Source organism: Lagopus leucura, unplaced genomic scaffold (assembly GCF_019238085.1).
Source record: "Lagopus leucura isolate 7727_CA_CO unplaced genomic scaffold, USGS_WTPT01 Super-Scaffold_73, whole genome shotgun sequence".
In the NCBI taxonomy this organism is placed as follows: domain Eukaryota; kingdom Metazoa; phylum Chordata; class Aves; order Galliformes; family Phasianidae; genus Lagopus; species Lagopus leucura.
This window is the reverse complement of record NW_024962252.1, coordinates 80,176,067-80,190,142: the sequence shown is the minus strand read 5'-3', so window position 1 is coordinate 80,190,142 and position 14,076 is coordinate 80,176,067. Positions and strand designations below refer to the sequence as shown.

Here is a 14,076-nt window from a genome sequence, read left to right as displayed (position 1 = left end):
AAAGGCTTGCACATTTCTAGTCTGTAGCACTTATAAAATTATCACAGCTTAAATGGAGTGTCACATTAAAAACAGTTTTCAGGTCACCTGAACCATAGTGATAGATGTCTTTGAGGACCACTCCTGCCAAGTTGTGCTTCTCTAGATTCTACTTCTGTGCCTGAAGGCTTGCAGAGAGTGCTTGGAAAATACTTGCTAGACTTCTCCAGCTATGGAAGAGTTTCTAATGATTTCATAAGAGAGACCACACTTTGAGCTATGCAGCTCAAGAGAGCTTAAAGAAAAAATTATCAGGAAAGTTGTCAGAACTTTGAATAGAGCAAACCATGAAGACTGGGTGCACTGAGATAAGAGCAAAGGATAGAATACCTGACTTTCCTGCCAGGAGCATAAATTTAACTGGAGTTCATAGTGGAAGAGAAGTATGTTCAACTGGAAAAGAGATGGTGGAAGTCAGAAAATACTTAGTTTCAACATTTTCCAAGAAAATAAGCAGAAATTTTGATTTACTGAATTTACGTTATAGAAGGAATTCTTGCTGGTAGGTACTTGTATAAATTTCTTCTCTTCGAAACATGAGTGTCCATTAAAAGTCAGCTTTAAAAACTGTTTTGATTACCTTAGTGCGTTCAACAGTTTTTTGATTTTTTTTTCCATATTCTGCTGTTATTCTAACAAAGATTAGCTAGCCCATTATTCCACATATGATTGCTTTGAAGAGTTTTACACTGTAACATCTGTGGAATTAGTAGATGTTGTGGATGGAGAAGTTTGTCAGTGCACGAAAGCTATACGTGCATATTCTTCAGTGTATGGGAACTGCTGAATCATGGCCTGAACCTGATTGATCACCTGAGGCAAGCAATGAGTCAGCCCTGGGAGCTCAGGTGAAGGCAATTCACCTGTGCTGCTGGAAGGGGTGGAGCCTGGCTCCATCTCTCCTAGACCCATTTAAGAGCTGACTGCCAGTGGGGGAAGGATCTCTTTCTGAAAATCCCTCCTTTGGAGCTTTACAGCTAACCCAGAACAAGGGTAAGTACTCTATCTATTCTCTTTTTGGTATAATAGCCTACTTAGCCAAAACTCTCTTGTTTATTTTATAAGTATAGCGTCTTTATATTCATTGATTATGCTTTCTGGGATCAGTTTATCAGCAGGAGTAAAATAAGGTCTCAAATGTAAAGAAAGAGGAAGCAAAGAGACTTTCTTTTAATTCATTAGGTATTCAAAAATCAATGGGCTAAAATACTTTTTTTTTTATTTTTAATTGTTCCATATTTATTACCTTAGCTTGGCCTGAAATCTCTCAGTGGAATTACTCATGCTGAAGCAAAACATTTGCCGTTGGACTGTCTAGAAAAATGATGTAGCTATCTAAAAAGAATCCTCAGTAGCCTCATGGTAGTTTTGCACCCTTGTTCCCCATCAGTGCATTTGGTTTAAAGTTTCTTTGCAGTTGGGTCAACCAGACCCATTCATTAACCCTCTCTCATTTGAGCAACATTTTAGATGCCGAGTTATGTTTTTCAGATCTTCAACTTTAAAGGGTTTTGGAATTTTGGGATTTTCTTCCTTGATGAAGTTCTTCTTGTCAAGTTTCTGATTAGTATGGTTTGTTCTTGGGTAGTGTCAGCCTTTCCCTGAGATTTGTGTTACTGTTTCAGTTGGGTTATGGCAAGTCAAGAAAAGAATGCAAACAAAGTGCACCTTGACTTGATCCCTCTTCATCTTTTATAAAGGGAGGCAATGAGGTTTTTGTGAGGGCTATTCATCATTCCTCTGGTGGCCCAACCACTTCACTTAGTTTATGAATTACTGCCAGCAAAACTGTATCAGTACAACCTGCAGTGTTGCTCTTGGGTTGACAGTGGCACACCATTCACAGTGGGAACAGCAATATACATTACAGTGCATGCACTGACTTAACAAACCTGATGATGCTAAGACATTACCAGTTGGTCAAGACTTGAAATTCCATGGCAGTAAATGGGAATAAACTTTCCATTCAAAGTGTAAGAGCTTGTGAAGCATTACTGAATTAGCTTTTTACAGATCAGAAAAAATTTCTTAATATTTTAACATAATTTTGACAGTTTGAGAGAAAATATCCTGTGAAATCAGGTAAGATCTTTTTCAATGATTGCCCAAACATATTTGAAGGAAATCACGACTGAATTGGAATTCATTTTTCTTATTTATATCCTGGCCATGCAAACAACCTCTCTTCTATTGTGGATGTCTGTCAATAGGACTAAGCAGTAGTCCTTATTCATGAAACATTATGGGACGTAATACGAAGAAAATATCTTATACAGGGTTGAACTTGAATTGTTCTTTTTGTGCTGCAGTGTTGCAAAACCATGGATTTTACTGAAGATGTTTTGTTAAAAAACAGCAACAAAAACACAACAGACCCTGTACCTTTGTGTTCTGAGGTTCTTCATAACTTTTATGCACTCTTGATAATGAACGTAAGTGCAAACTGCACAAATTCCTGTTCCTGATGGTTTTAGAGCCCCTCCTCAGTGCAAAATACAACTGAGAAAACAGTTTAGGAAAAATCTGTCAGCCATTCGACCATAGCAATTTTGAGTTGCATTAGCTAAACCCAAACTGTTGGGCTAGGATGGATCCCTGGATCTAGCTCTACGTACTTGCTAACTTTAGATATGTCAATCTCTTCTAGTGAAGTTTAGCCAGCATAACTGCCCTGTAACTTTAAACACAGAGTATATAGATTCCAAATTTAGTCAGAACTTTACAGCTCATGTTAATACCTCTTTTGAAAGTGAATTTTTTAAGTTATATGTAGAAAAAAACCTGTAGACTTCACAATCAAAATACAAGAAATTGTCTGCTTTTGTATTCAGGGATAGCCTTGCTATAAATGGTCAGAAAAGGGGGGGGGGGGGAAGGCATTTTATTATCTGCAATACTATTGCGTGGTTTGAGAGTAGGAGCCAGACTTAATATTCAGTGCATAGGACTTCTCACTTCCTCTTCTCCCTGTAAATGTGTATTTGTATGTCCTATGAGCACAAGCATGTGTGAGCATATGCATGTGCTGACAAGGACTACTAACTGGAGGCATTTAAAACTTTTTTTACAGAGTAAGGGAATACTCCATCTCCCCTGTAAGCGCAATTTACATTTATGTGGGAAGAATGCCCATATATGCTGTGTTATGTGCATATAATGCTGTGCATGGCTTCATAGGTTGATGATGGACTCGCCAGTGGATGATCTCCCATTGTCATGGCTACTACCCATAGTGGAAGTCGTGTTTCCCTTAATCATGAAACACAAGCCTTCTGTGTTTCCACAGAGGACTCCTGGCTGTGCTGGTCAAACTGCTTCCAGAGATGTCAGCAGTTGTAGAGCCCTTTCATACACTGAAAATATGAACCCACACCATTTCAGGCAGCGTTTGTGTTAGCAGTGGAATTTTTAAATAGAAATAATTAGTTTTGCTGGCTATGGCTGTTACATCTGGCATAAATTTGCCCCAGTGAACCCTATTTTTAAAAAGCAAACCATCTGAATTGAGGTTCCAGATTATACTAGTTACTGATCTTTCCAAGCTTCATCCATTCTTGTGAACAACGCTTCTGTGGTGTTTTCTTCCCCAAAGGATATGCTATGGGTGCAACCCAAGCTTTATTGTGCTTAATCTGAACCAGAAGTCTGAGCTGATTATTTTAAAAGGCATGCTGTTTCTTAAAAGTGATTTTCTTCCTGTCTTCATGCTGTGTCGATAAGAATTTATAAGTGGACCTCTTTAATGTTTTAGGCTGGAGTGATACAGAATAAGGCAGTGTGTGTCTGAGTACTACCCAGCCCAAGGAGAGATCTGTAAATGCAGCAACAGAAAAGTCTTTAAAAGATATCCTTTTATCTTGACGCATACACACCACAGCTTTTAATTTCTGTAAACAATACATGTTGGATAAAGTTATGCCTGGTTTATAAAGAAGTAATGACATAGGCCTGGGGTCAGTAGTGCTGTTGACAGTCACAGTAAGCCCAGAGCATGGGGAGAGCAGAGGTCAAGATGTGTCCCCTGCACCTATTCAAAGGATATCTCTGCCTAGCATGCCAACGTAGTCACCATCAAATTTTCCTCCCCCTTCCATCTTTTGGTGGCACAAACTGTGCCACAGAGCACCTGGGTCCATGCAGCTCTAAGCCCCTCAGGGTGAAGAAACTGCAGCCATAACTAGTTGCCCTGCACACTGATTGTTTCATATATTGGGTTTACCTCTGAGTTTTGGGCTTGTAATAAATAACATGGCAGGTAATATATAGGCAGATTCTTAGTCAATGCTGGATGTGCAGCATGGGTTCTGGTTTTTTCGGTACATTCCTGGCTAATTCTAGACTCCCATCAACCAACTTGTATTTGTGTTGTTGCAACAAATGGTTCTGCATATTGATCTCCTTGTAATCTGTTCTCTCTGTTAGACAAATACAGCTACTATAAAATCTAATTAAGTGTTTTTACTCTTTAAATATATTTTTCAGTATAGAAATATTTTCTGTCCAACATACAATATTTGCAAGCCATAAAAGAAATCTTTTTGGTGATAAAAATGTCAATTTGCATAACAGTCTTACTTTTTTAACTAGCAAAAGCAGACAGAAATCCTCACAAGCAGCAGATTGCCAGGCTCCCTCCATTATCAGCAGCTAATTTTACCCAGTGCCATAAACAAGATAAGTAGGGATGTACTAAAGTAATTTTCATCAGCTGTTTTAGAAACCATTATTGATTTGCAACTCAGTAATCAGGTCTGTTTCTATTCCTAATCCAATAACATGCATAAGTGATAAGTTTGTAGATAGCAGACAATTTGTTAAATTCCTGGTGTCCCAAAGTTTCATGGTCAAATTTCCAAAGTGTCTCTAATGTGTCTTGATTATGTCTTCATTATGTCCTGATGCCAGAATATTAGTGCTTAAGCAGTTGGACTAAACTCACAGTATTGAAATCACATATGCACCACATGTGCATATCCCTCCCCACAGATGCTTATCTTCAGTGTTAAATGTCAATGTGGTACTTAGGGACATAGTTTAGTGGTCATTATTGGTGGTAGATGGACTAGATGACCTTAGATCTTTTCCAATCTCAATGATTCTATGACTCTACATACAGATTTTATCTTCAAAAATGTTGTGTTCATATATTCATGGAAATTAGAGAGGAGAACGTGATGTCTTATCCTTCAGAGTCTCAAACCCATTGTTAATTTATTTTTTTACTTATTTCTCATACCGAGTCAGCTGTCAACCTTCTTCTGTGCTCAGTTTCATTGCTAACAGCTCCAGATTGCAAGGAAACTGGTAACAGGTCCCAACTGCTTGTGTCCAACCAGCTGAGGACAGAAATTAAGATAACCAAACTTAATCAAGTCTGATTTATCTGCAGTTATACAGATTCTACTACATCCCTTAATATCTTTTTGTTTTAACCCCGGAGACATACAAAACCAAATCTTATAAGGAGAACAAAAAGCCGGCACTGTGCTTTACAGCTTCAGACAAAATTTTCAGTGATAAGCCAGCTTTAAGCAGAGCCAGATGAGAGCTCCCTGTCATCTGTTGGACTCGTTCTTGGTGTCACATAGGTATCACATCCTGTTACTTTAGAAACAGAAGCCAACAACAGACACTGAATGGAGGTGGCCAAGAAAAGTGACAGTGTTAAATGGCTGTGTCATAGCTGGCAGAGAACCAGATGAAATTATCCAGGCCCTAGATAGCTGAGATCAAATATGTTCTCAAGCAAGTTGCAAAGTAAGAGGAAATTCCAGTAAATCATTTACTTAATGAGAACAATGTGCAACAGATCTTTTTTTTTTTTTCCCTCTTCTACAGAGTTAATATTAGTGTTCTGTTATCATATATTTTTTTTTTCTCTCCTATTTGCCAATGTACCATGTGAGATGCCAATGGGGTCTGGCACTGTTTGGGGTCTGATATTACTCATAACAACACCATGTGGATTAGTAGCAACTGCTGGATCCAGCAACACACTTTGTCATGAAACACTTTCCTGCTGACTATAGAATCTCTGGTGCTGTGGCCGATCTGCCTTCCTCTCTCGTCAGCTTGCCTGGTCAGCAGAGTAGGACAAAAGATTCCCAGAGCATCTAGATTTCCAGTTTGATTTCCTGTTTCTTGCACCACAAGGCACCTTATTTATTTTTTAATTATGCTTTGTAACAAAGTACTACAGAATTTCACTTTGGTGGAATAGCTTCTGGTGTTTTTGCAGTGTTATCGCTGCAATTTGGGAGGAACGTTTCCTAAAATCCTGAGATTTTTCATGCACATACATTTTTGCCTCCTGGCTGCCTCAGCAACCACAGTAGAGTTGGTGGAATTACAGCTCCCCTGCCCAGTTAAGATCACTCCATGTTCATGGGTAAATTCAAACCTTGTGTTAGCAAGCACAGCTTCAACCACACTTGTAATGGTTTCAGAGTCTCAGGTTCCAGTAGGTTTTTTGGAAGTGTGAAGCAGGCAGAGGAGAGAAACCCTATTAATGCCACCAGTGAGGGAGAGAGGGTAATGTGAGCTCTAATGTTGTTAGACACCAGAGAGCTCGCATGGAAGGGAGCCCAAATACATGCTCTAGCCACCTTGAAAACTAGAGGACAAAGGTCTATAAAACCTGACGCTAGAATTTACAGGAAATCAGACCTCTGTGGTCCCAGTGGTCTTCAAACTACTTGTTTATAGGCTCAATTTTCTACAGCCACCTTTGGTAACAATAGCCAAAATAGTAGTGTTCTGTACCCAAGGACATACAAGGATCACAAGCGCTTTTGCACAGCACACCTCAACGGCATCATCCCTTGTCTCTGTGCCTCATATCCCTCTTGGTGTTTCAGAAACAAAGTGTAACAATAAAAACCTATGTAACTTAGAAGGAATTTTAAGTCACTAACATGCAGTTTCACCACTGCATTCCTACTGGGTTCTTGTTACCCCCTTTAGAAATTAGTATTTGATTAGCTTAATCAGCCATCTAGCTCTACCCATCAGAGAGTGGGCAGGGATAGCCTGAAGGCAGAGGACAACTGATGTCTGTGAGATTTAAGAAGTTCTTGTGTGATTTGGAGTAACTACCCCCGACCTCTCAGATCTGGTTACTGTTATCCTATCCCTGCACCTGGCACAGGGGAGAAGGAGGTGGCACAGGGGTAACGGGGACAGAGGAAGGACAGGGGAAAGATGGCAGCACCACCTCAATGGAGTCTGTGGAATGTAAGGAGTCCTCCATGACTTTAGCTGAGAACAGAGGTGGCGCAGTACTTGAAGCAGCCTAGCAAAAAATATTAATAAGTAAGCCAGTAAACAAGCCAAATACACTAGATGCAAAGGGTCTTCAGGTTCTTGTTTTCATTCTTCTTACCCATAGAAAGCTTCCATTGCTATTTTTGATTCACCCACTGAAACATCTCAAAAAATGTAATGGCATGTAAGCATTTGGATGCTTTTTTTGATTGTTTATTTATCCTTTAACGTGATCTCAGACTGAATTTAAAAATTCAACTTAAAAAAAAAAAAAGCTTTAGTTAGTTATTTAATGCATTTTTTTTTTAAATGACAGCACTGAAAATGCATGTGCTATGTGGGGGAAAAAAGTATTCTTTTAGAAATATACTTTTTACAACAAAATCAAACTTGTGGAATCAGATTTTTAGGTGAAAGTGTGGTACTGTGTGTACCATCAAAGACAGTGGGTCAACCCCTAGGATGGAATTTCAGGAATAGCTAATTATTTGCTTAAAAAAAAATCGCTTCCCTTCTTTAATGAGCCAGCTTTCAGGAAATGAGTGCAGAGAAGGGAAAAGGGAGGAAGAAATACAGTATTCTGGAAGCTGGAAGTCTTGTTGGTGTTCTTAGTACAGTTTTTGTGGCTAAGACACTGAATGGATTCCATAAGTGAGATTTTGTCAGTATGCCAAATCTGCATGGTCTTCTATCTTTAAAAAAAAAAAAAAGCCTTTGATTTTCACAGACTTCTGCCCAGCTTGGGACTTGTGTTTAAAAATAACGCATATCCTGCTGCTGCAGGAAACATTTTTCTCAACACCACTATATTTTATTTATTTCAATCATATTTTAAAAAGAATCTTACAGAAATCCCAGCAGTGCTGTTAGGCATAACCCAAAGGAGTTTGTTTCACCTATTTACAGGAGAAAAGCTCACAGGATTAACACATTTGGAAATGATGTGAAAATGTAAAACGGATTTTAGATTTTTTTTTTTTTAAGAAGTTCAGGTACTGAATGTAGTAGGATATGAAACTATTAACTTTCTTCACATTTGGAAGAAGACCATTCAACACACCAAATACAGAGATTGGTTTGGTTTGGATTTGGTTTACACAAAGTACTTCATTTTCTAGGGGAGAAATTGATTCTTAACACTATATAATGCAATTCTAGCAAGCTTGAGACTTGGATATTGGGCCAAAATTAAATCTCCATGTTTGTGTATAACCACACTGACAACATTCAGGTCTGAGTGGTTTAATATTCTTATACTGGGCCGAGTTCATATCCAGACAATCCCTTTCTGCAATGCAAACTTTTGAGCTGAGATCTGTAGTGAAAAGTTTAGTTTTCTTTTAATATTCATCCCTATTGAGTTACTTGCAAGCCATCTGCAGGAAACCCAAGTTCACTGTTGTTAATAAAGAAATTTTGACAAAGCATTACCAGGCAACCATCATTATTGAAGTACACTGAACTATTGAGGTATGGGACTGCAGCAACTGAAGGCTACTACAGAAAACTACAGCAGTAATAAATGGAAACAGAATTTTGCAGTAAACACTCCTAAATCAATAATGCAGTTGCATATATACAAACTGTGAAGAAATGAAGCAAGTTACTAGTAAATTTGTTGGTGATATATGAATTGTTCTGTCCTGTGGTCCTCCACTTTTCCAGGTCCCAGGTCAGTACATCACTCTCACAGCCCTTCAAAAGACTGGTAGAACATCACTAGTGAGAACAGCCCTCATTTAATGCTGGCAATAAGCTAAGACATCTCACTACTGATCCACACAAATGCATCCTAATCACAGGAGGTCAACCAGCCTGCCAACCTAGCTCTTCAGGTGATTCAAATGAAGACATCGGAAGAAAAGAGATAGTAAGCAGCTGGCCTACCTTACTCCTTTGTTGACTATAAGGTACTGAAACAGATGACTGGATAAACCTTTCATTTTTGTTATCTTTCCTCTAGGGAGTCCTTGTTTTCATGGGGCAAGATCTTTTCTAACTGGGTCTATTCAACTGATAATCATCAGTGCTGGCCTCAGTAAGCCATGGGGTATCTTAAATCCTGAAGGGATGCTTAGCATATTCTGAAAGGCTAAGTCATCAGGAAATGTTTTTGGCAAATGTCACTTAGGTTTCCTAATTACCGAGATTGATCCTGCTTCTGAAAAATCAGATATTTAAGAAGTTCAAAGAAATCATACATACCCTTTTCAGAGTTTGGTTAATTCCAAAAGGTAAAGATACTGTTTTCTGATTGGTTTTCATAAAACTGCTTTGAAATAGAATGGGTTTTCCAGCACAAGCTATTTGTTTTGTTTTTTTTTTTTTTAATCTTAATCAATTATGTGAATCTGAGAATTTGAGTGTTAGATCATTCAAGAAGTGGACTTTGAGCTTAGAGAGGTGCTCAGACTGCTGCAGCTGAGTAAGCTTACACACATTTGCTTAGGTGTGGAGAATAACTTTTTCCAGGAAAATTTAAAAATTCCTATGGAATTTACTGTCTTGGTTTTAAACTTGATTCCTTGTGGAAAAAAAGGCAGGAGCTACCTTTACCATATCAAATACTGCAGCTAGTTTCAGGTGCTGCAGATGTGTGAAATAGTGACCCAGCCAAAATGGAGTCTGTGGCAAAATAGCAGGGAGAAATATTTCTAAGAATTTCTGGTCTGCGTATTTGCTTTATTTTCTTTAATATATTTTTAAACTATCACATTCTCACATAGATTTTTAAGTGAAATTATGCAGAGATAGGGCTAAATTTAATGAATCAACCCCTTATGGATGGTGAAATGAGTTCCTAATTGCATTTAATGTTCTCATAGTTCTTGAGGTTTTTCATTTTCCATGAATGGAACAAATTTGTATGAGCTCACCTGACAGCTCTAGCTTGGCAAGAAGTGACCATGGCTGCCAGAGACTACACTGCCTTTAGATACATTGGCAAGGTAGTACTATATGTTTAATAGAACTATGTGTAAAGTGATGGTTCTTTTTTCACTGTTTATTGTTAAGCCAACCTGCTATAAAACATTGATCTCTCAGATACGGGAGACACATGACTCCCATGCCACTAGGTCCAGTAGGCTTAACCTGCTGAACCTGAAGTGCTAAAAGGACTTAAAATGTAATCATTAGTAGATTTTTGCAAGCAGCTGGTAAAACAAGACTTCTAGGCACTTCGGGTGCTTTAATTTATTTCTTAATCCTGCCAAATCAGCAGAAAAGTATTTTAGCATAGTTCACTTGGCAGACAAAAGGAGGATTCCAAGAGCTGGTGCAAAGGAAAGCATCTGTGCAGGTGGATGGTGATAAACTCCATGTAGTGATGGCTATCAGTGCTGAGGCCCAAATTTTTAACATTGCTCCACAGAAAGAAAATAAGCTGGAGAAATACTATATCTCACTTTGGCTCAATCCTGCTTTGTTGAGGACAAGAGCAGCATACTGCTCAGCTTTTATTAAATCCAGCACATTTTACTGGGACAAGGGAGATCAAGGAACTTCCCCTTCCCTCTCCACTGTCCAACTCGGAGCTCTTTTGTCAGCAAGAGTTATTGCCCTGACAAACAACTTATTTCCTGTTGTTCTCTGTAGATGTGAAGGGAGAACACGGCACAAGGCACTCTTTATGACCAGGTTTCCCATTGTTTAAGCTCTACCCTGCCAGTGTTTGCATAAAAAATGTCAGGGTAAATAGAAAGGGCTGCACCTTTGGAGGCAAACAAAAACTACCATCCATAGAAATCAAATCCATGAATACTTTCTTGGTTGGTACCTTCTTTCCAGATTTTGAGAATACTGAAATATATCATTATCTTTCTGTCAGCTTATCCCTAACCAAACAGTGAAATCAGTGGTGTACAGCTGTTGACTAGGCTGTAGTGATGGTTGTACACTTACTTATTTTTCATGATCTGTTTAACTGAATGCAATCTATAGGTTTGATCTCTTGCCATGTAATGTGTGCAGGAAAACCTGGAATAACATCCAAACAATGCATTTGACTGAAAGTGAAAGCCCTTGCTTTAACATACTCCCAAACACTTTTAAAAAGCAGGAGCTTGCAAAAACAAAAGTCTGTAGTGCCCCTGAGATCATCATGTGCAGCTCTATCCACAAAAGCTATTTGCCGTTGACACTAAAAGAGTCCTGGCCAAAGTGCAAGTGATGTGTTTAATATCACCTTCTTTGAAACCCAAATGTAAAGTGAGTTTTAGCTGCCAAAATTTCCTGAGTGGGAACAGAGTTCACAGGTACAGGTTCATTAAGTCTCATCTATTACACTATACGCTTTGCTCATTTGGAAAACAGAGGTGCTTTTTAGCTGCAAATCCACAAAGATCTGGCAGTCAAATCAATTCTTACCATCTCATGTGCCAAAATAGCACACTGCAAAGCAATGTGGTTTTTCAGATGTTTCTGAAGGCATATTTTAACCACAGATGATTTTACAAAGATAGATTTAATGGTATGATTTAGCTTGAGTTATCTTTACTGTCAGTGATGATGCATGAAATAAAGAGAGCTTGTAGAAAGTTTAGAGTTTGGAAAATCATCTTTCAGCTGAAAGCTAAGTAAATGTACTAAGCATTTAATGGGAAACAGTAACTATAGACTCTGATAAAGCAATTATCAGAAACACTAGAGAAGAACTGCTCTCTACATTTACCACAACCCATTCATAGGGCTGCTCAAACAGCTTCATTTATAGATTCAAAGCCACAAGCCACCCACTATTTGAAGAAAACTTTTCATCAGTGGAAAGTACATGTAATATAAGATCACTGTGCTGGTTATCAGAATTTCAGACTTCACAGAACTTTGCTGATGTTATCCGAACACAGTCTCACTATCTCTCCAAACAACTGCCTAGTGGTACGGACCAGATACAAACAAAACCCAGAGAAACTCATTTTGTAGTTTTAGGTGAACTTGTGTGTTAAAGGCCATAAATTAATTTGCATGGGGAATTCCTGGGTTCAAAGCAGAAGCGTATTTGCTGAAAATGCTGCAGTTTAAGAAGTATGTTCTTACAGCTCAGTCCTCTTTTCCATTTTTTACAGCAAAATAGTGAAATGGCAAGAGTGGATCTGTAAACATGAAGAACCTCAGATAGATAACTGCTTTAAAAACACAGCTTTAATGGTTCAATTTCTCTTCCCACCGCAGAATATGTCCTTGTGCTGCTTCAGGCCCCTTCTGTGGAGAGCTGTGATCCCAGGATTGAAGACAAGAAAAATCTGCTGCCTAAAGGGAAGGAGCAATCTCTGAATTGTGTGCCTGCAAGAGAGCAGACCGATAGTCAAGAGCTCTGTACTAGTAAGTGCCCAGGAGTCTGCTGCCACTGCAGGGCATTGCTGCCTGCTGTACACCTGGTTAAGGCTTGAACTGCTGCCTGCTACACCTCTGAAAAGGAATGGAAACAAACTTGGCAGTGGCCATCTCCAGTGGTGCTTGTGGGTTTGCTTTGTGTTTAATGCAGGCTCATATCATGAGACCAGAATGCAGACATTATCAGAGACAGTGTAGATACTACTGCAGTTAGATCAGCTACTTTTTTCAAATTTCTCTAATGTTTTATATTCTGACACATGAAATCGGCTTTTAGTTGCTCCCCTGCAAGGTCTGTTTACCTCTGCCCAGGAGAGAGGAAAAAATGGAGACTGGAGCCTCTAAAGTGGTCTGATATCAGTCTGAGCTGAGGGACACAAACACACAGCAGGGATGGCAAAAGAATGATCCTGGTTTTGTTACACAGGAAGGATACAAGAACTTAAATTGTACAATATGTATAATGCACTAAGTCCAATATCTTAGCATCTGTATTCAACATCATAACTGGAATCTGTAAGAAAACTTAACAATTGGATTTAAAATGAATCCATACCTCTGAAGTCACATACATACAATCTACATACCTTAATACATAAATAGGAAGACTGCATTTTGCATTTAGGATTATAAATCGTTCACTTGGAAGTGCTAGAAGTTAGTGGCAGATAGAAAGCAAAACAAAGTTCAGAAAATGTAGGACTCCAGGATTAATATGCTTTAAAATATACCTGCTGTAGACTCTTGAGTTCGGCGTATATTGTTCACATGAAATATTTTTAGTGGAATGGGACATTCCTCAAGATAGTGAGAAAATGAGGCAGTCATAAGTATAGACCAGAATTCTTGTATACAGAAATTAAATGAACTCAGCAAGACTGTGCTACAACTATGGCTACACAGTCATTTTAACAGCACGTGCATTTGTGAGAAAGAAAATTAAATCTGAAGTTCTGCATCATTACAGCAAATTTTGATGACAAATAAAGCATCAGACAATGAATGTCTAAGAATGAAAAAGGATTACTCATTTAAAAATGTTCTTTGAATTGTTTCTATTAGCACTACATATGATTTTCTGAAAGTGCAACAGAATTTTGGCTGCAAAAATGAAACATGAAATTCCCACTGCCTGCCAGTTTTAATCAAATATAAAGTTCAGCTTGAAGGCTGAAATGGTGCTGTGGGAAGTAGGGCTGGCTGTCTCCCATTAAAGGCCTGCAAACTTTTTTTGTTGTTAAGTTTGTGTGTGGAGTCTTATCTGACTCCTTACTGAGTCTGGATGACTGGGCAACATCCCAAAAATACCTTCTCACATGTTTAGCTTTATGGGAGTTTCATTCCCATCTCCTGCTGAGGCCCCAATATCCTCTGCATTTGTTACCTGGCGGCTGTGTTATTGCAGCCTCCTGTTCCCAAAGCTGGGTGTAAGACAACGTG

At 38.7% G+C, this 14,076-nt stretch overlaps 1 long non-coding RNA gene across 1 annotated transcript; it reads left to right on the top strand.

Moving 5' to 3' along the window:
- Window positions 1-996: 996 nt before the first annotated feature.
- Window positions 997-13,632, top strand: LOC122194158. Its single transcript, XR_006183056.1, has 3 exons — window positions 997-1,032; window positions 8,968-9,212; window positions 12,475-13,632. It is a non-coding gene; the product is annotated as an uncharacterized LOC122194158 (long non-coding RNA).
- Window positions 13,633-14,076: the final 444 nt, after the last annotated feature.